Consider the following 22936-nt stretch of genomic DNA (forward strand, 5'->3'; position numbering starts at 1 on the left):
GAAAATGTCGTTACATATTTGTATTTGTTATGTTGGGGGTCATTGCCCTCTATTAAAAAGAAGGATACGGATGAGAGGGGCGGAAGGTGGGGGCAATGACCCATGTTTATATGTTAACTTATTTAAAGCAATATTATCGTTATATATATTATAAATTATTTAATAAAGCTGTGGACAAATTTTCCCATATACCAGGTGTCAGTGTGTTATTGGGTTAGGTATGTGGGGGGGGTTTTGTCCAAGGTTCCGCCAGCCCATATGGCGACTATACACCGGTCAAGAGAATAAATAAGCTAATAACAGTCATTGTTGTTAGTTGTTGTTCAATAATAACTTGTCTTCTCATCCTATCTTTATTCTGTAAATCTGCTCGGGATGCGTGTTTAGTTTACTTACTCCACAAGGTTATTAAAACACATTGTGTCTGCATCTAACACAGTTTTTTCTTACAGTTTGATCGCAAATCAGGCTTGAGTGAGACACGTAAGGTGAGAAGAGTAAAGGCAGGGACACTGGAGAAACTGGTTGAACACTTGGTTCATGTGTCCAAAGCCAATGATTCCGCCTACGTTACCACCTTCCTGTGGATGTATCGACCATTTGCCACCACCAAGCAAGTTCTGGACCTCCTTCTGAACAAGTTAAATGCGGAAAACCTCAATGACAATCCTGATCTGAAAAAGTAAGTTGTTTAATTTCTAATAAAAGGAGTTTGTACTGTGATTTCCAGTAATTATCACAGCAGAATTTATAATTGGCTCGTGGTTTATCGCCAATCTAGCAAGTTGGCATGAGTTAACAAATAACCTGCCAGTTCCGGTCAAAATAGTGGGGATAAAAAAGCCTCCACTGTGTCTGATCTGAATATTGTAGGTGAACATTAAAGACAATACACACAATTAGTCAAACATTGATAATTTTTCCAACAGAAACAGAACCTTTATTTAAACTAAGTAATGATCGTGCTTTGCTACATGCTCCAGACAGCAAGTTTGGATCGATCAAGGAGCAGAGTAACTAACTGACTCCTCTCAGACAGGTTCCCAGTCTTATCTTGTCTGGCTACAAGGGTAGTCCTAAGGAGACTAGAAGCTAATGGGGTTTTCATGCAAATTCTCAAGTTAGAATTGGTTTAGATATAGACAAAAGCCCCATCTTTCAGTATTGCTATACTGTGCATTGGAAGGTGCTGAAAGACAAATCTGTCTCTAAACGCAAACCATCAGCCAATGTCCTGTAACATGACACACAGTTTCTAACGTACCTGAACATAGGTTTAACATGTTTTACATCTGGTGAATCCAACTTGTGCATGCTGTCTGTTTTGGGGCAAAATGTGGATGGCCCAAATAAAAAACACTGTTTGTGTGCTGTATTGGCTCACTCTTCCATTTTTCCCGACAGCACGATCTCCTTTATCTTGGGTGTATGGCTAGATCAACACTCCGAGGATTTCCGAGATGCTCCAGGATATGAGTGTCTCAAACAGATCATTAGCTGTGTCCAGCAGAGCATCCTTGGCTCCGACCTGGAAAGCAAAGCTTGCAGTCTGCTGACTCAGTTCCAGCAGGAGCAAAACAAAGAACTGGCTCAAGAGGGTGAGTTTTTGATTTGGAAATTGCATTTGGCATCAGAAGGCTCTTATAATAGATCTGTGGTCTTTCCCCAAATTGCAGTGTAATATCAGCCTGACATTATTATCACCAGCTGCCAAACCCGATTATGGCACTGCCAAGCAGTTTAATGGCAATGTGTGAAATTGTAGGATAGTTTTATTTTCTATTGTGTGTACTTGAAACAAGTTCTGATTTCTCTTTTTTACTTTATACTTCGGTAGAATTTACTCAGTTTGTATGTAGTGAAAAACATATTCTTCCAGTTACCACAAAATCCAACAATGTACACCAGCTTATTTCATTGTCCTTTGTTGTTTTAATGCAAATCTTGTTTTATATAAATGTGGAAACCTTTGGTTTTGTTTGGTCCTACAGGGGATCTCTCCACCTGTAATGCACCAATTGCCAAAGAGAGTAGTCTTCTCTATACCACCATAGAAGAGGTAGACCTTTTCTCTATACCACCAAAGAAGATGGCAGAACAGTTAACAGCCCTGGATGCTGTGAGTATGACTTCCCTCCTGTCTATTTACGTACTGTGTCCTACTTCTAGATCTTCTCTCCATCATCTTCTGTCATTTACTCATGTTTTTCTTCCCAGTGCTTTCTGTGCCTCCTCTTTTTAGACACTTTGCTACTTACTGCTGCTGATTTGCTCCTTTCCCATCACTTCAATGGTTTTGTTTCTTTATCTGTAAACTGTCTTGGTGGAATATTGTGTCTTATTTTATCACATTTATACTATAGGATATCTTCAAAAAGGTAGTGCTCTATGACTGCCTTGGCTGCGTCTTTTCCAAGAAGGATACACAGGAAAATAAACATGTGGCTCCCACTGTCCGGGCAGTTGTCGATCAGTGTCACCATGTGTATGACCTTGTCATGTCTACATGCCTGAAAGACCTGTCCATGACGGCACAGCAGAGAGCCAAGGTGATAGAGTACTGAATGGACGTGGCTATAGTACGTATACCAATATTACTATTTTTCCATCTCATAGTACCAGTCTGGCTCCAGTATAATCATCATTGTTTTACTTCTTTCTGACTCACTTACAGGAGTGCCGTGATATGAAGAATTTCTCCTCCCTGCGCGCCATTTGTGGCGCTGTGGATTGCACTCCAATTCTACGACTGAAGAAATCATGGGAGAGGATTCCCCCGTAAGTCTCTTTACTTCTCACGTAGGAATTACTAAATGTCACTTATGACTGCAATAGGCCATAGATACATAGATCAGTGCTAATTATTAAGCTACCAGCAGGAATATTCCTATGGTGTCTATCGGGATTGCTCCAAACGTTGCCCTGTATTTCATATTTAGAGATATGGCCTGTTGTATTTTTTATAAGTTATTCGAATGCAGTCCATTTTCTATTGTGGAGAAAAGTTCTATAAGTGGAGCAGTTACCAAGGAAACCACTGGAATGCACCATGGAGACTGCTGCACATTTTCAAACGTCTCATCGGAATAGTTCTTTATCCACAGCCTCCATAGAGATTGTTTTCACACGTGTACTTGTTATAAAAGCAGCCATTAAGCTTTGTTAAAGGGTTTCTCCACCCACCATGACCACTTTAGTAGTTTCTGTTAGAAACACTGCACATACAAAGATATTGTTAAGTGTGTGTGTGTGTGTGTGTGTGACAACCAGTTAGCATTCACCAAGAGGAAAAATAGACAAAAAGACTCATTATCCAATTAAATGACATAGCAACTCCACCAGGACACTATAAAAGGTTCACTCAGTGTATTCACACCTGCGATGTATGAACTGAACTGCAATCCCATGAACTGAAATGCAGAGTCCAACATGTTGGCAAAAATAAGTGGGGTACAGTTTGGCTAATTTAGCCTAAATGTTGCAATTGGATATTCATTTCACGAGTTTACTAGACCCTCTGAGTACCTTGATTTATACATGTATTTATCTACAGACATAGCAGATGGGGATACAAAACATTTATTGGCAATTTGTGACACGTGTTGATCTCCCATTTACTGCATTTCTAATGACCTGTGACTGTATTATTGTTTCTCAATTCATGTCTGATTTAAAAAAAATAACTATATTCTTTTCTGTTTTTAGTAAAAAAGTCAAAATGTTACATGAATTTGTTGAACTCTTTAAAGCATTTGAAGAATATGAAGCGTTGTTGCTTAAGGTGGGTGTGTATAATGGTATAACGCATGTTTAGATTATAAACATGTAATGGCACTATAGACTCTAATAAACATACAGCAATCCAAGGGAAGGAGCCAGAGAAGGGCTGGCAGCCTTAGGCCTGCGGGGCAAATCCAGTCAAGTGGCCCATTGCACCAAGAAAAGAGAAAAAACTAATTTCCCATGTGATTTAAATATATATATATAAATATATATAAACACACACACACACCACACTGTTACAGGCATACTGACACACACCGACATACTCACAGACACAAACACGCACACACGTGCACACACACACACTTGCACTCACACAAACACACACGTGCACACACACGTGCACACACACACAAACACTTTACACTTTTAAAGCCAGTAGATAGAGCCTGAGACAGGCTGAGTAAGGGGGCAGGGCTGTAGTAGAGGGCTAGGGGCTGTAGGGGGCATGAGCTGTAATTAGCTGTAGGGGGTGTGAGCTGTAATTAGAGGGATAGGAAATGTAGTGGGGGCGTAGGGGTTGGAGTAGGTTGGTGGCTACAATTTGGGAAAGGGGCTGTGGTGTGGGTGATATGGGTTGCAATTGGGGGAGAGGAGCTGTAGTGGGGATGTTATGGGGGTTGAGGGGGTGCAGGAGCTGAGAGGGGGGGCAGGGGCAGAGGAAGGGGGAGAGGGGCTGAGGAAGAGGGACATGGGCTGAGGAAGAGGAAGAGGGACATGGGCTGAGCAAAGGGACAGGGCTGAGGACGGGGGACAGGGGATGAGGAAGGAGGACAGGGGCTGAGGAAGGGGATAAAAAAAACCCAAAGTGTATTCCCCCCTCTCTGAGTCTTACCTTAGCTCAGGGACGGGTGGGCAGGAGCAGCAGCCAGTAGTCAGTGAAGTCGGCCTCTTCTGATGAAACAGAAGTTAAACACAAGTTTCCTTTTACTTTTAAAGAGCTGTTTATCTAATTTTGCCTGTATCTGTGTTTCCCCAGCCAAGCTCCCCTCCTGTCTATACAGTAATGAGAATTGGCTTCAGCATTAGTGGAGCAAAGCACTAATCTTTATCAAGTCTTACTTAATCTTATTCTTATAATTATTTCTCTTTAAAACTTTGTTCCTTTTGCCATTTAGGAATCGACTACCAAATGTGCAACTGCAGACGTTAACAACAAAAAGGCAAAGAAACGACTTAAAAAGCAGAAAAAGAAGGTATGAGCTGGGTATAATAATATAATATGGCTATGATAGATTACATGCCATTTCTTTCCTTTTTTGTTCACCCTCAAGGAAAGGTAAAAGGAACTTAATATGGATAGCTTGGAGGAAAGACGAGACAGGGGGGATATGATAGAAACATTTAAATACAAAAAGGGAATCAACACAGTAAAGGAGGAGACTATATTTAAGAAGAAAACTACCACAACAAGAGGACATAGTCTTAAATTAGAGGGCCAAAGGTTTAAAAATAATATCAGGAAGTATTACTTTACTTAGAGGGTAGTGGATGCATGGAATAGCCTTCCAGCTGAAGTAGTAGAGGTTAACACAGTGAAAGAGTTTAAGCATGCGTGGAATAGGCAAAAGGCTATCCTAACTATAAGATAAGGCCAGGGACTAATGAAAGTATTTAGAAAATTGGGCAGACTAGATGGGCTGAATGGTTCTTATCTGCATTCTATGTTTCTATGTTTCTATGGTGATGGCTGGAAGAATGGCAAAAAATATGCGTGTTCATTGCAGGGAGTCGTATATGGCACCATTCCCTATATGGGTCTTCATCTGTGGTACCTAACATTCCTAGACACCAGAAACAAAAATATAAAGGTGAGTAACTGATCCAAGTGTGATCTAGATACAGGGTACTTTGGCTGCTCTGATCTTCTAATTGTGATTTGTGTTACAGAGAGGACTCATCAATTTCCAGAAGAGGCAGGAGGTGAGTATTAAAATCAATGCAGTTCTTTTTATATCCATCCTATCGTTCTGTCTGTCTGTGATGTCTTGGATCTGGCTGTAAGTCTGGCTATCGGTAATAATGGGATGAAGTTATGGAATCCTACACTATTATAGATATTGCAGGGCAGCACTTTTCCTGCTTTGCCATTAAAGGGAAACTATAGTTAGACTATAGAGAATTGCAGAGGATCATGGGATTTGTAGTTTAGAAAAGCTATATACGTAGTTTGGACAGTTTCTGATAGTACATGCAATGGGCCTGCTTTATTCCTCAATAATATAGTATACAGCAGACACAAGGATATAGTGTATTCTGCACACAACTTATTATATTGCTGCCCAATGGTTCTGTGGCCATAACATATCTTTCATTTTGGCTTTGACCACTCAGGAATTTGAAGTGCTTGCCACATTAAAGCTCCTGCAGGCATCATGCAACAACTACCGATTCACCATAGAGGAGTCTTTCCTGAATTGGTTTCATAGCGTGGAGCGACTGACCTGTGATGAGACGTAAGTCCAGAGTCTCCTGTTCTGAATTTGTGCTTTATCACCTCATATCCTAAAAGGATAAAATAAAGAAAGAGAAGCTCTCTCTAGATGTGAGATATTTTCTTGGTTCATCATTCTAGCCTCATGTGTCTATTTTTATTACAGCTATCTGTTATCCTGGGATATTGAGCCTCTTTCCAATTCTGCACGAGAGAAAATGGGGAGACAAGGACTCCTCCGGAAGTAAGTCCATCTAAAGTTCCCAATCTTTCTTACAAAGCTAGTCATCAATTGTAGATTATGTTAGCGCAGTGTACCTATAATCTTAATTTTATTAAGGACAGGAGGCTTGATATTTTGCATAATCTTTCTTTACTAAAACTCCAGCAGCACAGGTTTAACAATAAAGTTTAGTGAAAAAAACATTGCCATAGGGTATAAAAGGCCCTTCCTCTTGCATCATTTCCTCTTTCTTTGGTGCGAGATAATCATAAACATATCCTGCTATTACAATAAATAATGATAACGACGAAGAATCAGACTGTAAATGATCCAAATCCCGACTGGAAGATTGTCGTAGAGTGCGAAGACGATCCCATGTATTGATCCATGAAGAAGAATCAAACTGAAAAGAAACAAAAGACGTGAAAGGGATTTGGAAATGAACTGTTTGTCCTCATTATTATTAGCATAATCAATATTACGGTTTATAAAACGCCAGTTTATTCCGTAGTACTTTACGTAAAAGGAATTTATCAGATGAAACAAGAATATTTTAACCGAAATAGGTAGCTATGATAGAGACATTAATATAGTCAAATTGTATGTATTAGGAAATCATAACAGATAGCAGTCGTAATTTTAAGATGTGATATGAAATAAACCACGTAATAAAGAGATAAACACCACCCCCTGAATTCAAATCTTTTATTGAAGTACAACCCAAGGAATGATAATTAGGGAGGGAAAAAGCAGGGTGGGAAAATACTCGCCTCCTGTCCTTAATAAAATTAAGATTATAGGTACACTGCGCTAGCATAATCTACAATTTTATAACAGGACAGGAGGCTTCATATTTTGCATTTTTAACGCTATGGAACAACACAGGATGTGTGAAGAGTCCGAGGAAGTAGAACACCCTGAAATTCTCTTCTCGTGACCCGGCCAATGAACATCGGCGAAGGAAGATGTGTCGTGGATGTCTAAGACGCATCCATGACCTGAATGACCGATAACCAATTGATCACCGCACCCATATGAGCAATGGTCAACGTGCCCACTCGGTAAGGTGGTGGCCATAACTGGTGTGAAAGGTATAGTATACGAAGGGAGAGAGAGAGGCTGTCTCATTGTGAGATTCATCAAGGGTTAGTTGGAGTGAGTATCCAAATCCATAGGACAAACCCGTAGGAATAGAGAGAACCACAACTAAGACCCATAACCGAGTGTATTCCGATACTGGTTCTGGAGCGTATGACGCCTCGCAGCATACGAAAAGTTCTGTAGTGGAACGTGAGCCGCCAAAGTCTCCGATGGTATCTTGTGGGTTGTCCGTAAGATGGGAGACAGTCGAAGGGCAGTGGATAAAAAAACAATATGTGCTGGCACTCAATTAAGTGTTAGGTGCCGGTATTCGAGGTATATCCCCACAAAAAACCTCCTAATCAATATCATAAACTAAATATGAATACCGCACTCAATCAATAACATTAAATAATTATTAAACCTATGCTTAATTTCATAGTATTTATTGAAAAGCTTATAAGAATAATTCATAAAGATAATGGTATTTCATCAAAGTAGCACATAATTCATCCTATATACACCAACTATGTACAAATATCTATCTAGACACAGTATCTTCCTATGTGCAATGAATAGTTCAAAAAAGTGTAAAAAATGAAAACAATTGGAGAAATGAAAAGAATGAAAAAATTATGAAAAAAATGAAAAAAATGAAAAAAATGAGAAAAATGCAAAAAAATGAAAGAAATGGAAAAAATACAAAATACTAAAGTCCTGATAAGTGGCAGTCCAGTATATAGTGCACTATATGTTTGCCCACTATCTGTGGGTTGATCTCACCAATGTCGTCTATTTCTTTATGCTGTATCCTGTAGGAAGATTCTGTAGTCTGTGAAAGGTGGTCTGAATGGAAGGGATGGAACGAATTCCTGATGGTAGAAAAAATGATCGCCACCCTGTATCCGCTGGTGGCTGATCAAACCTGTTGTAGTTAATGAAGTCAATCGGCAGTATAAGGCTCTGTTAGAAGTGGACTGAAGTCAATCGTAGGGCTTTCCTTGTGAATGGGCTGCGCGCTCGGGACATATGCGTCCCTTCGATGGCCCCAGTGTCCGTGCACGGGGGGGCCATCGAAGGGACGCATATGTCCCGAGCGCGCAGCCCATTCACAAGGAAAGCCCTACGATTGACTTCAGTCCACTTCTAACAGAGCCTTATACTGCCGATTGACTTCATTAACTACAACAGGTTTGATCAGCCACCAGCGGATACAGGGTGGCGATCATTATTTCTACCATCAGGAATTCGTTCCATCCCTTCCATTCAGACCACCTTTCACAGACTACAGAATCTTCCTACAGGATACAGCATAAAGAAATAGACGACATTGGTGAGATCAACCCACAGATAGTGGGCAAACATATAGTGCACTATATACTGGACTGCCACTTATCAGGACTTTAGTATTTTGTATTTTTTCCATTTCTTTCATTTTTTTGCATTTTTCTCATTTTTTTCATTTTTTTCATAATTTTTTCATTCTTTTCATTTCTCCAATTGTTTTCATTTTTTACACTTTTTTGAACTATTCATTGCACATAGGAAGATACTGTGTCTAGATAGATATTTGTACATAGTTGGTGTATATAGGATGAATTATGTGCTACTTTGATGAAATACCATTATCTTTATGAATTATTCTTATAAGCTTTTCAATAAATACTATGAAATTAAGCATAGGTTTAATAATTATTTAATGTTATTGATTGAGTGCGGTATTCATATTTAGTTTATGAAGGGCAGTGGATAGCCCAGAATGGAGTCAATAGGATCGGGAGCCCCTTCGATTCTGCTGTAGTGGCGAGGTGCGTGTCACCCAGATCTCCGTAATGCGATGGTGACCAAGGAGTCCCATTGTCAGTTGTTGTCACGAAACCCAGTTTGTGATAGGGAACCCTAGTCGTAGGGTAACCTTGCGTGTAATTTAGAAATGGTAAATGTCCTCCGATATTATTAGAGTCCGATACCAGGTGTTTTGTGTAGTCGGTTGCCGAGATATTGTCCAAATGTACGAGAATACAACTATCGGATCTGTCCCAGGCTAGCTGTAGGTTGTCGGCAATCTCGATTCCGGCCGTTTCTTCTCCAGATCATGGTTCTCCGGTAGGGGTATGTGTAGCGAGCCTTCCAGCCCTAGAGACTGATTGTCGATCACGTGTGTAGTAATTAACGTCTTGTAGTCTAGATAGGTCAGGTAGTGGATTCCCTTGTGGCAAAGGGCGCCATGACCGGTTATAAAAGTTTCTTGGGTACCATGGGTCGTACCTTAACGATAGACATGTGAATTGATTTGTTTGGTCCCGTCGATGAAAACAAAATGGACAAATGGGTCCCTGGTGTGACTATCATGGACGGGTATGTGTCCGTCTAATCCAAATGTTTGAACCCACCTAGGTGTGGACAGTGCCAGGATGGTAGTCTCCCGACTACTGTGAGCATAAACTATCCCTGAGTTAATCAGTGACGTCTGGAGTGAATGCCCAGCGCTTCTTGGAAGTAAGTGTAAGTTTCCTCATATGTGAGATTTGTGGTCCTCCAGTACCCGTAGAGGGGTGGTACTGGAAGATGTGGACTTCGACCCCCAATGGTCGACCAGGTATCCAGATTAAGCATTAGTTCATGGAGCTAATTTACCCTACTGGGTTGTTCAGCCCAGGAGTATAGAGGAATCCTATGTCCTATCCTTCGGCCATCCGGAGTATTCTAGCCTCCCTACTCGAGTAGAGGTAGCTTCCTTATTTCATAACAAGGTAGACCGCTGCCCATGGTTACACCATGAGAGCGTTGAAACCGGAGAAATGTAAGAGTATAGCTGTTTCTCAGTAATGTTCTGTTGTTGGGGTGAAGTGAGTGAGGGCGTGCGACCCGGAGTCGAACACGCAGTCTCCTTGTCCTAGGTTTTGTGACTACAATTGTATGGATCGTGGATGAAGGCCTGGCAACCCCCATTTCGTCGATCTCTGTGTGTTGTCTGACCGTGCGGCGGTCAAATCCGTGGAGTCTCCGGAGATTTCCTTATTAGGTTGTTTGGATAACTTTCCGGCACATCCGGGTTCTGTTCCCAGGTTTGATGTAATTATTTGGAGGGTCCGTGATGGAATACTTGCACTTGTCCTTTGTATATGGGTGCTTGGCCGGGGCCTAGTAGCTCATGAATTCATAGGCAGATGGGGTACCATGGTTCACAGTCTCTGCAAGACCCTGACCCAGCATATTGGGGATTGTTGTCTGCATTGAGGTTGCCACTGCAATTAACCTAGGCTGAAAGTCTTGAGTGAGAGGTCGTCTGTTGACCTTTCCATCTGTTGAGTATATATATATATCTATATATACGGTCTAAGTACATGTGTAAATGTGTTAGGACACCTAGAGCGCCTCCGGCCATGTGGAATGCGCATCTGCGAGTGGGGGAATAACCCCAGTAGTAAAGGGGTTCATCCCAATAATAAAGTGCACAGAAGTCCGCAGACGAGTGCTGGAGCCTGATTACTGCAAATTTTTTCCCCTTCCTCAGTGAGGAGTATGTGGATCACCCTAGTCGTATTGTGGGTACCATGCATAGAGTCATATATACATATAATGATATAGCAGGGGGTGAGCCTGCGTGCACTGCGACTCTTAATGATATAGCAGGGAATGAGCCTGCTTGCACTGTGACTCTTAATTGTATAGCAGGGGATGAGCCTGCTTGTACTGTGACTCTTAATTGTATAGCAGGGGATGAGCCTGCTTGTACTGTGACTCTTAATTGTATAGCAGGGGATGAGCCTGCTTGCCCTGTGACTCTTAATGATGTAGCAGGGGATGAGCCTGCTTGCACTGTGACTCTTAATGATATAGCAGGGGATGAGCCTGCTTGCACTGTGACACTTGAGCCTGTGGGGGTCGCCCCCTATAGAGGGGTCACCCCAATAATAAAGTGCACAGTAACCCATTGGTGAATGCACATCTTTGAGTGTGGGGGTCACCCCAGTTGTAAGGGGGGTTGCCCCAATAATAAAGTGCACAGAAAATAACGTTTGGATAGCTTTATTCTGGGGACTTCTCTAAGGAAGTCAGTGTCTTCCGTTTCAGTGGCCGTTGCGGTGTCGGTGTCTGTTTTCGGGATCTGCACCAGTGGCAATAGCCTTCTCCACTGAGGCAGCCACCGCCGAATTTATCATTGGCTGGAAGTCAGATGGTGGTGATTGTGGTGAGTCACTCAACATGAAGTAGTGGAGTATTCCTCTCTGTGAAAGATAGGAGAATGTCAGGTACTGAAGTACGTGAGTAGTAGTACAGTCGGCTTCCACTAATGACTAGGGGTCACCCAGTGTTATCTGACCCGAGACCCTCAGGTCGCAAGGGGTCGAGTGGCCTGAGGAGGGGGTCACCCTCTGTGCGACTGGGATGAGCGGTCATATAAGTGGGCCGCACCCGTCAAGGGTGGAGGGCCTGTTTGGTTTGGGGTTCACCCAACAATATATGAATTGTGGAGCCTGAACATTTGCAATTTCCTCACTCCTTGGTAAGGATGTTTGTGGATCACCCCAGTCGTAGTGTGGGTGCCCGATATTCACTGCATAGAGTCATATTGTTAGTGTATGGCAGGATGTTGAACCTGCGTGCACTGTGTCTCTTTGAGCCTGTGGGGGGTCACCCCATATGAAAGGGGGGTCACCCCTGAATAAATCCTGCACCGAGTGCTGTATGGCTCCGCTTGGGGGTCACCCAGCGTAGTGGGTCACTCCTGTTATGGTATTGGCAGGAGCGTGAGTGGGGTTCACCCCCAACTGAAAGGGGTCACCTCTGTATAGACACTCTGCAGCAGTGTAATGGTTAATGTACAGTGCAGTTTGTTAGTTTGTTAATGTTCCACAGTAAATGATTGTTTAATGGAAATACTTAACTATACATATCCAACGTGTGAGTCATAACCCCTAGGGGCACAAATGGCAGTCATGGGTCTCGCAGGTGCGAGATCTAAGATGGACGCCGTTCGCGCCAAAACGACAGCGCGGCTAGCAGTTGCGGCCCGCCAGCGTGGATACGAAAAATACACAGAAATTAATAGATCACAAGATATAAAATCAGGAATACATTCTCTGGTTACCCAGAGAATAAATAAGTGATTCCTATTTTCTCTACTTCAGTGGGGATAGAACCTGTCAACCATAAGATATGGACAGTGTACTGCTAGTGTATTAGCCCATTGAGCTAACCTAATACATGAAATACATTTGTGAAATATATATACATATATATATATAGCATTGGAAAAAATATACCAGCACTCCTAGGATTTTCAAATGAAGTTTTCCTTTTATTCCAAAGTACAAAATCGACGTTTCAGCTCTCCCTCAGAGCTTTCATCAGGACATATACAAAATTCTAAAACATAAACAGACTTATATAGGGAGCTAAAATCAAGGTAAGTACTCACTTTTACAGCTGATTGTCATTTCCCATTCCCGCCCGATTGCTCAGGTTGCCTGTGCATGTACTTCCGGGTATGGTCATGTGACCACCATAAGGAGTTCCGATTCGCCGAGCACATCACGTTTCCTGGGCAACCATGGGCATATTACCTCATTGGTTAATCCCCCGTGTACTGGTGCTGTCAAGGCTCAAAATACATCATGTATGTATTTTGAGCCTTGACAGCACCAGTACACGGGGGATTAACCAATGAGGTAATATGCCCATGGTTGCCCAGGAAACGTGATGTGCTCGGCGAATCGGAACTCCTTATGGTGGTCACATGACCATACCCGGAAGTACATGCACAGGCAACCTGAGCAATCGGGCGGGAATGGGAAATGACAATCAGCTGTAAAAGTGAGTACTTACCTTGATTTTAGCTCCCTATATAAGTCTGTTTATGTTTTAGAATTTTGTATATGTCCTGATGAAAGCTCTGAGGGAGAGCTGAAACGTCGATTTTGTACTTTGGAATAAAAGGAAAACTTCATTTGAAAATCCTAGGAGTGCTGGTATATTTTTTCCATTGCTGTGCATGAGCTACCAGAGCACCAGGTACTTTACAAATAGTGAAGAGTGCAAGAGCTGTCTGCACTTATATATATATATATATATATACACACATACATACACACATACATACACATATATACATATACATATATACATACACATATATTTATACATTTGTGCTCGGAATTTAATACGTAATAGATAGTATCTGTAAGAGCAAAGTTGGTTGTGGTGTGCCGAAACCAACGTACGAGTGGGCCTGTAAATAAAAGAGGGCAAAAGATAAATTCGAGAAAATACACACTTTATTGCATTTTACATGACCAAGTTCCTGAAAGCTTGACGAAGCTCTTTTTCCGGTTGTGGAATATATGCATGATATATGGAGGATTTCCATCGACCCAGTCTCTTGATGATGTGGACCGGTGTGTTTGTGCTAGAGGCTGATGAGGCGGCTCCTATGCGGAAGGAGTGCCCGGAGAATGCAGCCGGGTTGAATCCAAGCTTAGATATCAGATTTCTGACATGTGACATGAATTTTGCCGTGGTAAACAGATGCCCTTGTAGTGATAAGAGTGGAGAGTCTGGTAGGTATGTGTGATGAGTTAACCGTAGGTGGTCTAGTACCTTGACTGGACACCAGGCATTATCAGTAGGGAAGAGAGGCATTATAGTAGGGTGTTGTGACTGATTGGTTTTAGTTGTAGGGATCGAAAGTAGGTAGTGATCCTCCATCTTAGTGAGGTGTGATGTTTTAAGGCTTTGCGAGATATCTCCTTGACAAACCACAGTGAACTCTCTAGGTCTGAGAAAACAATAGAAAGCGAGATATATAGCTGATTTGATCACCGTATTTGTGTTGGGATCGAACGGGGCCTTGTCAAGGATATTGCTAAGTGATCTGAAGATAGGCCCGTCTATAGGTAATCAAGTGATAGTGAGTGGAGGTGAAACCTTTGATATACCTTTCAAAACCTTTGGGATATGATGACAAGAAGGGAGTGTTGTTAGGAAAATTAGTGAGGCTGTGGTGCTGAACCCCGGTGAGGTAAAGTTTAATGGTGTTATGAGAAAGCTTAAGATGTAAGTGGCGGAAAGAGGCAAAAGCCACCATGGTTTGAATAGAAAAGTCGCCTTGTAGACCGAATTCTGCGGTGAATTTGTTAAATATGGTAAGTGCCCAATTATAAGTGATAGCAGTATTGGGTGATAGTGCTTGGTGAGTGAGAGTTCTAGCATGATGCATAAGTGTGCTTAATCCAAGATTAGTTTGTGAAAACGTGGTGTCCTGGATGGCTGTTGGTGAGCCGCAGGGAGTGCCTGAGAGAATGCCTGGAATTGAGAACGAGAAAGAGCGTCAGCGGCCGTGTTGTGAATACCCAGGATGTGAAAATACACTAAGTGAAACTGACCGGATGCTGCCAGCCAGGTCAGCTTGCGAACCAGCCGCATGATGGTCAGGGATGATGAGCGCCCTTTGTTAATGATTTCGCAAGCTGCCGAGTTATCTGAGTAGCATTTTACTGCCTTGCCGGACCAGAGATGACCCCAGGTGTGTGCGGCCGCCACAATGGGATAAATTTCGAATAGTGCTGAGGCCTCCCTGAATCCTGGCAAGGCCTCCGTCTCAGTGGGCCAGTGACCCCTAAACCAGTGGTTCCTGAAAATGGCTGCGAAACCAGTGTTGGCTGCGGCGTCTGTGTGGATGATGGGTGAAGAAGTGGAGAGAGGGGTGATAAACATGGAGATACCATTCCATTCTGCCAAAAACTTCCCCCATATAGCTAAGTCAGCCTTGGCGTGGGGGTCCAAAGAAACTGGGCAGGAGTCCGGCACTCCGTGGAGCAGGCAAAGAAGCCTGGATATAAAAGACCTTCCCTGCAGGAACATGTCTATCTCCCCTCTCAATCGTGACAGTTTGTCGTGGGGAAGGCTAGCTCTGACGTTAACAGAATCCAGCTCTATCCCCAAAAAGGTAAGTTTAGTTGTGGGGTCTATTGTTTTAGATGGGGACAAAGGAACTCCAAGTGTGGAAAATAGTGCTGTAGTACTGCTGATAGCGGTGGGTGTTTGTGACCCTGGCTCTATCAGTAGGAAGTCGTCTAGGTAGTGAATAACGGAGTGACACCTGAGGACGTTCAGAAGCAGCCAGCATAGTGACTCAGCGAAAATATCGAACAGTTTGGGGCTGCTTCGAGAACTGAAAGTGAGTCGTGTGGAGAAGTAGTATTTCCCTCGCCATTTAACACCGTGTAAGTGCCAGAGTGAGGGGTGCATGGGTAGTAACTTGAACGCGTTTGTGATGTCTGTTTTGCTGAGCCAGGGCCGATTACCAGAAGATATGATGGACTGTATGGCGTCGTCAATAGTTACGTACTGGAGTGAGAATTCGTCTGCTGGAATGAGTGCGTTTATGCTTGGAACAAAAGAGGAGTGCGGTGCCGATAAATCGATAATTAAGCATTTTTTATTGGAATATTTGTGAATTGCAATACCAATGGGGTTAGTGCGCCAGGAGGAAAATGGTGAGGAGGTGAAGAGCCCGATCATGAAACGGTTTCAGAGGAAAGGAGAGTGTCTATGGAGACTGGGTCTAGATGTGCTGACAGGAGATTAGGACATTCTAGTGTACCTGGGGGGATGGCTACTATACCCATGAGAAACTATACCCCTTGTGTGAACCCTGTGGTGAGATATTCCACCAAGTGCCTGCTAGGGTGTGACCTTAGGTAAAAAAACAGGTTGTCGATGTTTATGTCGGTTAGTCACTTGTTTGGTTGCAACCTGGCCGGACACATGGTCTTGGTATATGCCCTAAAGCATATGGAGCAGATGTGCAATAATCTACAGGCGCTGAAACTGCAGGAGCCTGCGTTGAAATTATTGCACACCTGCGCCTTGCCTAAAAAGGAGATGGACCTACCCAGCTTGTCACGTAGACCACCCGCTGGTTTGTTGTAAGGGGTGAAAGTGGGGTGAGGGGTGGAAGTGGAGGTGGTGGGATCTGCTTCGGCGGGACATAGGTCGGCCGTGTGGGATGTAGAGTTACATATGGCACAAGCCGGGGGCCTGAGTCCAGCGAAGTGGTGACAGAACAGTTCTGTATCCATCTGGCACCAGTTAATTCTTACATTAAACTGCTTCAGATGGGTTGCCGCCTTCGCTGATACTGACTTGTGGTAGTCGTAGAAAGAGGAGCCCCCGTACTTGATGCCTAGATCCACCACTTTGTGAAGATAGAGGTCTAACTCTTCTCTCCTGTGGGGATATACCGTGCAAATGACGTTGTGGTATATCCCGAAGGCTATCACAAACTGGGGGATAGAAAGTTTTTTATTGAGCCTGGGATCTCTCGTCTTAAGCACTACTGATATGTCACCGTAGTTGTATGCCTTGTTCTCCAGTATGTCCTGAGAGGCTATGAGTAAAGACACCAGAAACACGTCCTTCCCGTCTAAGATATCTTTTTTGATAGAGTCTGGAGTGCGCTGGTGACTCAAAGGGTGTTATGGCTGTGACTGGTGCTGGAGAGGGGAGTATGGGGGGCATGCTGGTATAGCGGGGACAGCAGTGGTGGAGACTGGGATGCCAGGTGTAGTACCTGGGGAGGAGATGGCGCTCTCCACCTTAGATAGCCTGCTATTAAGGGTCTGTAGGTTGGCCAAGATTGCTGCCAGGGTATCCGGGGTGGCCATGCCGGTGCTTGGTGGTTGTCCTTGAGAGCTAGTGCCTGGCCTAGGCTCGGGGACTTGGTGGGTAAGCAGCCTGTAAAGTTCTGCCTTTCTAGCTGTGGCTGGAAAGGGGATTCCACTGAGCCTAAGCTCGGCCGTAATTTTGGGAATAGTCCATGCTCTTGAGGACGTGGGAGTTGATAGAGTAAGAGATTCGCCTGGAGACTCGGGTCTGATTGGCGTAAATGGTGTTTCTTCTGGCAATTCTTCGATGGGGATTGGTTCTTGGGACATTCTAAAAAGGAATGATTATGTGAAAGATATATTAGAAGGGGAGTAAGGAACGTTGGAAGGATATGAGGGGTGGTGTATTTGGAAGAACTGGACTGTAATGCTAATGCCGAAGCAAAAAACTTATCTGTTGAATTTTTTGGATAGGTGAGGCCCTGCTAATGCCAAGTGGCGGTGAGAGGCTCTACCTATGATTTGGCTTATGAAGTTGTGGCCACAGACGTAGTGGCAGGGTGTTGGCCTCTCGGTGACTGTAAAGAGAATTCAAAACGTGTGGCCGTGACAGGTGAGGCCCTGACTAGAGCCCTGTAGTAGGGGGTGCGAGGCGAATAACTATAATTTGGGCGTGGGGCCGTACCTCCGTGTTGAGGTGGGGGGGGGGGGATGGCCTCGCGGGACCGGATTTTCCTGATTGGGTGAGCTAAGGCAGTAGCCTAGACCCTGTAGCCAGTTCGATTGTATACTTAAGGATGAATGAGAATTCTGGAGTGGTGTGTGGATACTAACCTTGAGTGGTTGTAAATGATATCTGGAACCTTAGTAGTATTAAGTGTGGCGAGTCTTGTCTGCTGCTGTCCTTGAGGAAGAAGCCTGGGGATTTAAGACAAATGTTGATGTAATTATGCGTATTGTGGTGGCGTATGGTTTGTATTGAGAGTTGGTTGTTAGGGGCGCAACGTGAGATCCTGCGTTGAGGGATCTGAAAAGGTTTGGTATGCGACTGGGACGATTTTGCGTTTAAGGAAAAGGCTGAATGAGGCCTTGGGGTGGCAATGGACGTACATGGGTAAGGACGTAAGTACCTGATGGTATGGCTGAGTACCGGGTCAGGTTTGGGTGTTTTTCCAGGCCTGATGGCAGTATGACCGTATGTCTGGGTAGAGAAATTGTAAAGAATTAACGTACCGTGGGCGTAAGCCTGTGAGAAAATTGTAATGAAATCAAGGTCCTGTATGAAAAAAGGTCTTAAAAAGAGTAGAGAACTATACCTTGATTTGACGTACGGGAACTATGTTGAGCGTAACAGGTTTAATGTGTAGAAACCGGTGGAGGCCTAGAATAATACTGGAGCTAAGGATTAACCAATGAATATTTCAATAGTTAACGACAGATGTGACAGTATGTAATAAATCCCAACAGTTTAATTGAATTTGAGGCCTAGACCTCGATGAAACCAAAGTGAGAAAAATACTATACCTGTTCCTGTAATAAAAGACCTTGAAATAACAATTTTTGCGCAGAAATGCGGGAAACCGATGCAATCTGTAAAGCCAAAAACATGTGACTGGGTGATTTTTAGGAGAAGATGTAGTACAGATGTGGATTTAACGGATATCCTAGAAGATCGTGTTGAATAAAATAATATCTGTATGTAGGGTTTGAATATGGTTGGTGTATAGTTTAGAAACTAGTTTATTTATATTTGTGACATGGGAAGTCTATAAGAATTACTAAAATGTTTTTTTTTTTTTAAATGTGGGTTACTAGTTAATTAGGTGTAGGAAAAAGAACCGTATGTTATAAATAATTGTAGAGATTTTAAATGTTTTAGATATATTAAACCGGCCAACACAGTTTAAGAAAAAGGCTGGTAGTTAGACCGGATTGCATGACCAAATACTGACATGTAGGTATCAGCAGTTAACTGACCGAACAGGGAATATACGTTTATATTTAGAATTCGTGTAAATGAAATTCGTGAATTTGTTTAGCATGGTTTAAAAGAATTAACCGTAATATAGATTAGAACGGTGCGTTCGTTTAAACCGTATGTATAGATCGATACTGGATGACCGAATGGACACATAGAAATACAACGAATAATATGAGCGTTATACTTATACATAGTTCGGTAGTTTCCGTACGAATACGTGAACGATGCGTAAGTGTGACGAGCGTTCGTCCGTTTGGCGCGAACGCTGAATACGTTAAAACGAGCATGGATACGTGTAAAGAAGATAGAGGGAGCCTACCCCTACGTTTTTAGGCCCGAACGGAGGGAAATAGCCGAACGCTATTTCCCTCACTTAGCTTACGTGAGCGTGCCGGTCTCGTGACCGGAAGCCAGGTACCGCGACCGGGAGGAAAAACCGCGCGGCGGGCCTCAGAACGGACGGAGGAAAGCTATTGACCTCTTTGCTGCAGGAGACTGAAGCTGATCTGGCGGGAAGCTCGGACTGGAAATGCTGGTTGCTATGGGGATAGACAATCAGCTGAACGGCAGAGGTGAGTAGGGGCTGTGAGTTTAAGTAGGGCACTTACTCCTCCCACAAATTCAGGCCTAATGGCCTTTCTACATATATATACACACATATATACACATACATATATATATATATATATACATATATATACACACATGGTGCTATGTATATCACAGCTCCTGACAGGCATTGAAAAACCCTGTAGGAGAAAGGATAGCATTCCAGAACGTGTGAATCACAGTCTGGGAAGGTGGCTGTCCGCCCTGGATCTCGCGGTCTTCAATACCCAAAATGGCCGCCGTTCGCGTGAAAATCTTAATGCCAATAACGTGGATTCCCACACTCCCCCTCCCGTTGACCCTAACCAATGCCCCAGTCCCTGGTTTGATAAGCGCGATAGTGGTAACTTGCCGCGATCGCGAAATGAATGACAGGGAGATAGTGAGAGGGAAGCAAAGGTAGTACAGGTGGGGATATAGGGGAGAAAGGGAAAAATTTAAGAAAATAAATAGTGATAATCAAATATAGAGACAATCCATCAAACCCAGTGTGAATGTAAAACCATAGTAAGAATGGGCAGAGAATACAAGATTCTGACAGAGTAAATGTAAATTCCATAGTAAGAATAAGCAGAGAAAGGAAGCTCTGACAGAGTAAATGTAAATTCCATAGTAAGAATGAGCAGAGAAAGGAAGCTCTGACAGAGTAAATGTAAATTCCATAGTAAGAATGAGCAGAGAAAGGAAAATCTGACATAGTAAATGTAAATTCCATAGTAAGAATGAGCAGAGAAAGGAAGCTCTGACAGTGTAAATGTAAATTCAATAGTAAGTATGAACAGAGAAAGGAAGCTCTGACAGAGTAAATGTAAATTCCATAGTAAGAATACGCAGAGAAAGGAAGCTCTGAAAGAGTAAATGTAAATTCCATAGTAAGAATGAGCAGAGAATACAAGATTCTGACAGAGTAAATGTAAATTCCATAGTAAGAATAAGCAGAGAAAGGAAGCTCTGACAGAGTAAATGTAAATTCCATAGTAAGAATGAGCAGAGTAAGGAAGCTCTGACAGAGTAAATGTGAATTCCATAGTAAGAATGAGCAGAGAAAGGAAGCTCTGACAGAGTAAATGTAAATTCAATAGTAAGAATGAGCAGAGAAAGGAAGCTCTGACAGAGTAAATGTAAATTCCATAGTAAGAATGAGCAGAGAAAGGAAGCTCTGACAGAGTAAATGTAAATTCAATAGTAAGAATGAGCAGAGAAAGGAAGCTATGACAGTGTAAATATAAATTCAATAGCAGCGAATAAAATACTCTGACCTGTTTGACTGGAGCAGCAAAGAAAGAGGCAAGTGATGCAAGAGGAAGGGCCTTTTATACCCTATGGCAATGTTTTTTTCACTAAACTTTATTGTTAAACCTGTGCTGCTGGAGTTTTAGTAAAGAAATATTATGCAAAATATAAAGTCTCCTGCTCTGTTATAAAATTGGGGGCTAACTTTTATCCACCCTTGTTATAGGTCCATTGGTCTCAAACACAGATAGTTCTCACTTGAATTGAAGTGGGAAAGCCTTTAATTTTTGACCATTGCTGGTCCCGGTTTGAGAACCACTAATTGATTAGAGCAGGATTAAAAAGCTGCAACTAGGGAATCAAAGAGTACAAGAACCTAACTGCATGAATCATCTTAGAATAGATAGTATCAGGCTCTCATTAGGATCCAAGTGGTATGCTTCACAGCCAGGCTAATTATAGCGACATGTGCAATTCGTTTCGGTACAAATTTAAATTCGGACGAATTTCGCCAATTCGGACATTTGGATGCTTCCGAATGTCCTAATTGCCGAATTTCGGAAGTGGCGAATTGCCGAATTGCTGAAGTCCCAAATTGCCAAAGTTCGGAAGTGCCGAAGTGCTTTGTATTTCTGAAAAGTGACAAAACAGGAGAGGGAGGGAAAATTAAGGGAATGATGACAGGAATCTAACCCTACCTTTAACCCTACCCCTTCCCCAACCTTCCGTTAACCCTAACCCTACTCCTAACACTACCCTTAACACTAAACCTACCCGTAACCCAACCTTCTCTAACCCTTCCCCTAACCCTTCCCCTAACCCTACCCCTAGTAGGGTTAGGGGTAGTGGTAGGGTTAGTGGTCGGGCAAGGGTAGGGTTAGTGTTAGGGGTGGGTTTAGGGGTAGGATTAGGGATAGGGTCAGGGAATTGCTGAAGTCCCGAATTCCCGAAGTGCCGAAGTCCCAAATTTCGGACGTGCCAAACCGAAGTGCCGAATTGCTGAAGTCCGGAATTGCCGAAGTGCTGAACCGAACCGCATTTTTTGCCCATGCACATCCCTAGCCACAAACACATTTTACAAGTCTTAAAAGACAAATTCCCTTTAAAAGAAAAATGTCTGGCTGTTGATAATTGTGATTGATGCATGTTTTTTTGCTCCACCATGGGTTGTGTCTTCTAATAGGCCACCAAACAGCTCAGAGCCCATCTCTGCAACGACATCCCAGCCAAAGAGCACTGACCACCCGGAGTGCAATCCACAAGTCTTAGACACCACAAACTCCGGTGCTACTTTTTCTGGATATAGCAGGGCTGAAATGAAGGAAGCCCAGGTAGCCCCATCAGAGCCTGAAGGACCCAGCATTCCCAAAACCCAGGCAGCACCATCAGAGCCTGAAGGACCCAGCATTCCTGAGGCCTAGGCACCAACAATAGAGCCTAAAGGACCCATTATTGCTGAGACTCAGGCATCATGTGAAAAAGTAATTAAGAACATTAAGAAAATCAATGGAGATGCTAAAGGGAGAGAAAGAAGAGCTTCAACAAAGAGAAATATGAATACAGACTGAGGGAAGTAGTGAGCAAATGTCACAAAGAACCCTATGTGCATACAGACCCTTATTCCATGTCACACAGCACCTCATGTACATACAGATTCTCATTCCATGTCACACAGCACCACATGTACATACAGATTCTTATTTCAGAGTCAAAACAGAAAAGAAAGCCACATGTATCCCAGTCTTGACAGAGAGAACAAACAGCAGAAGAGGCCACACGCAAAAAAGAAGCCAAATGAATCCCAGCTTCGATGGAGAGTAGAAGCAAAAGAAGAAGCCAAATGTATCCCAGCTTCGATAGAGAATAGAAACAGCAGAAGAAGCAACATATATACCTGCCTTAATGGAGAGTAGGAAGAGCAAAAGAAGCCAATTCTCGATGGAAGACGCCATGTATTCTATACACAGTGTCCCAGTGTCCAA

General features: G+C 43.0%; 1 pseudogene; it reads left to right on the forward strand.

Moving 5' to 3' along the window:
* LOC134601876 (ral guanine nucleotide dissociation stimulator-like) overlaps positions 1-22721 on the forward strand; it is a 53028-nt pseudogene extending 30307 nt beyond the window's left edge.
* Positions 22722-22936: the final 215 nt, after the last annotated feature.

This window comes from Pelobates fuscus, chromosome 3 (genome assembly GCF_036172605.1).
Source record: "Pelobates fuscus isolate aPelFus1 chromosome 3, aPelFus1.pri, whole genome shotgun sequence".
In the NCBI taxonomy this organism is placed as follows: Eukaryota; Metazoa; Chordata; class Amphibia; order Anura; family Pelobatidae; genus Pelobates; species Pelobates fuscus.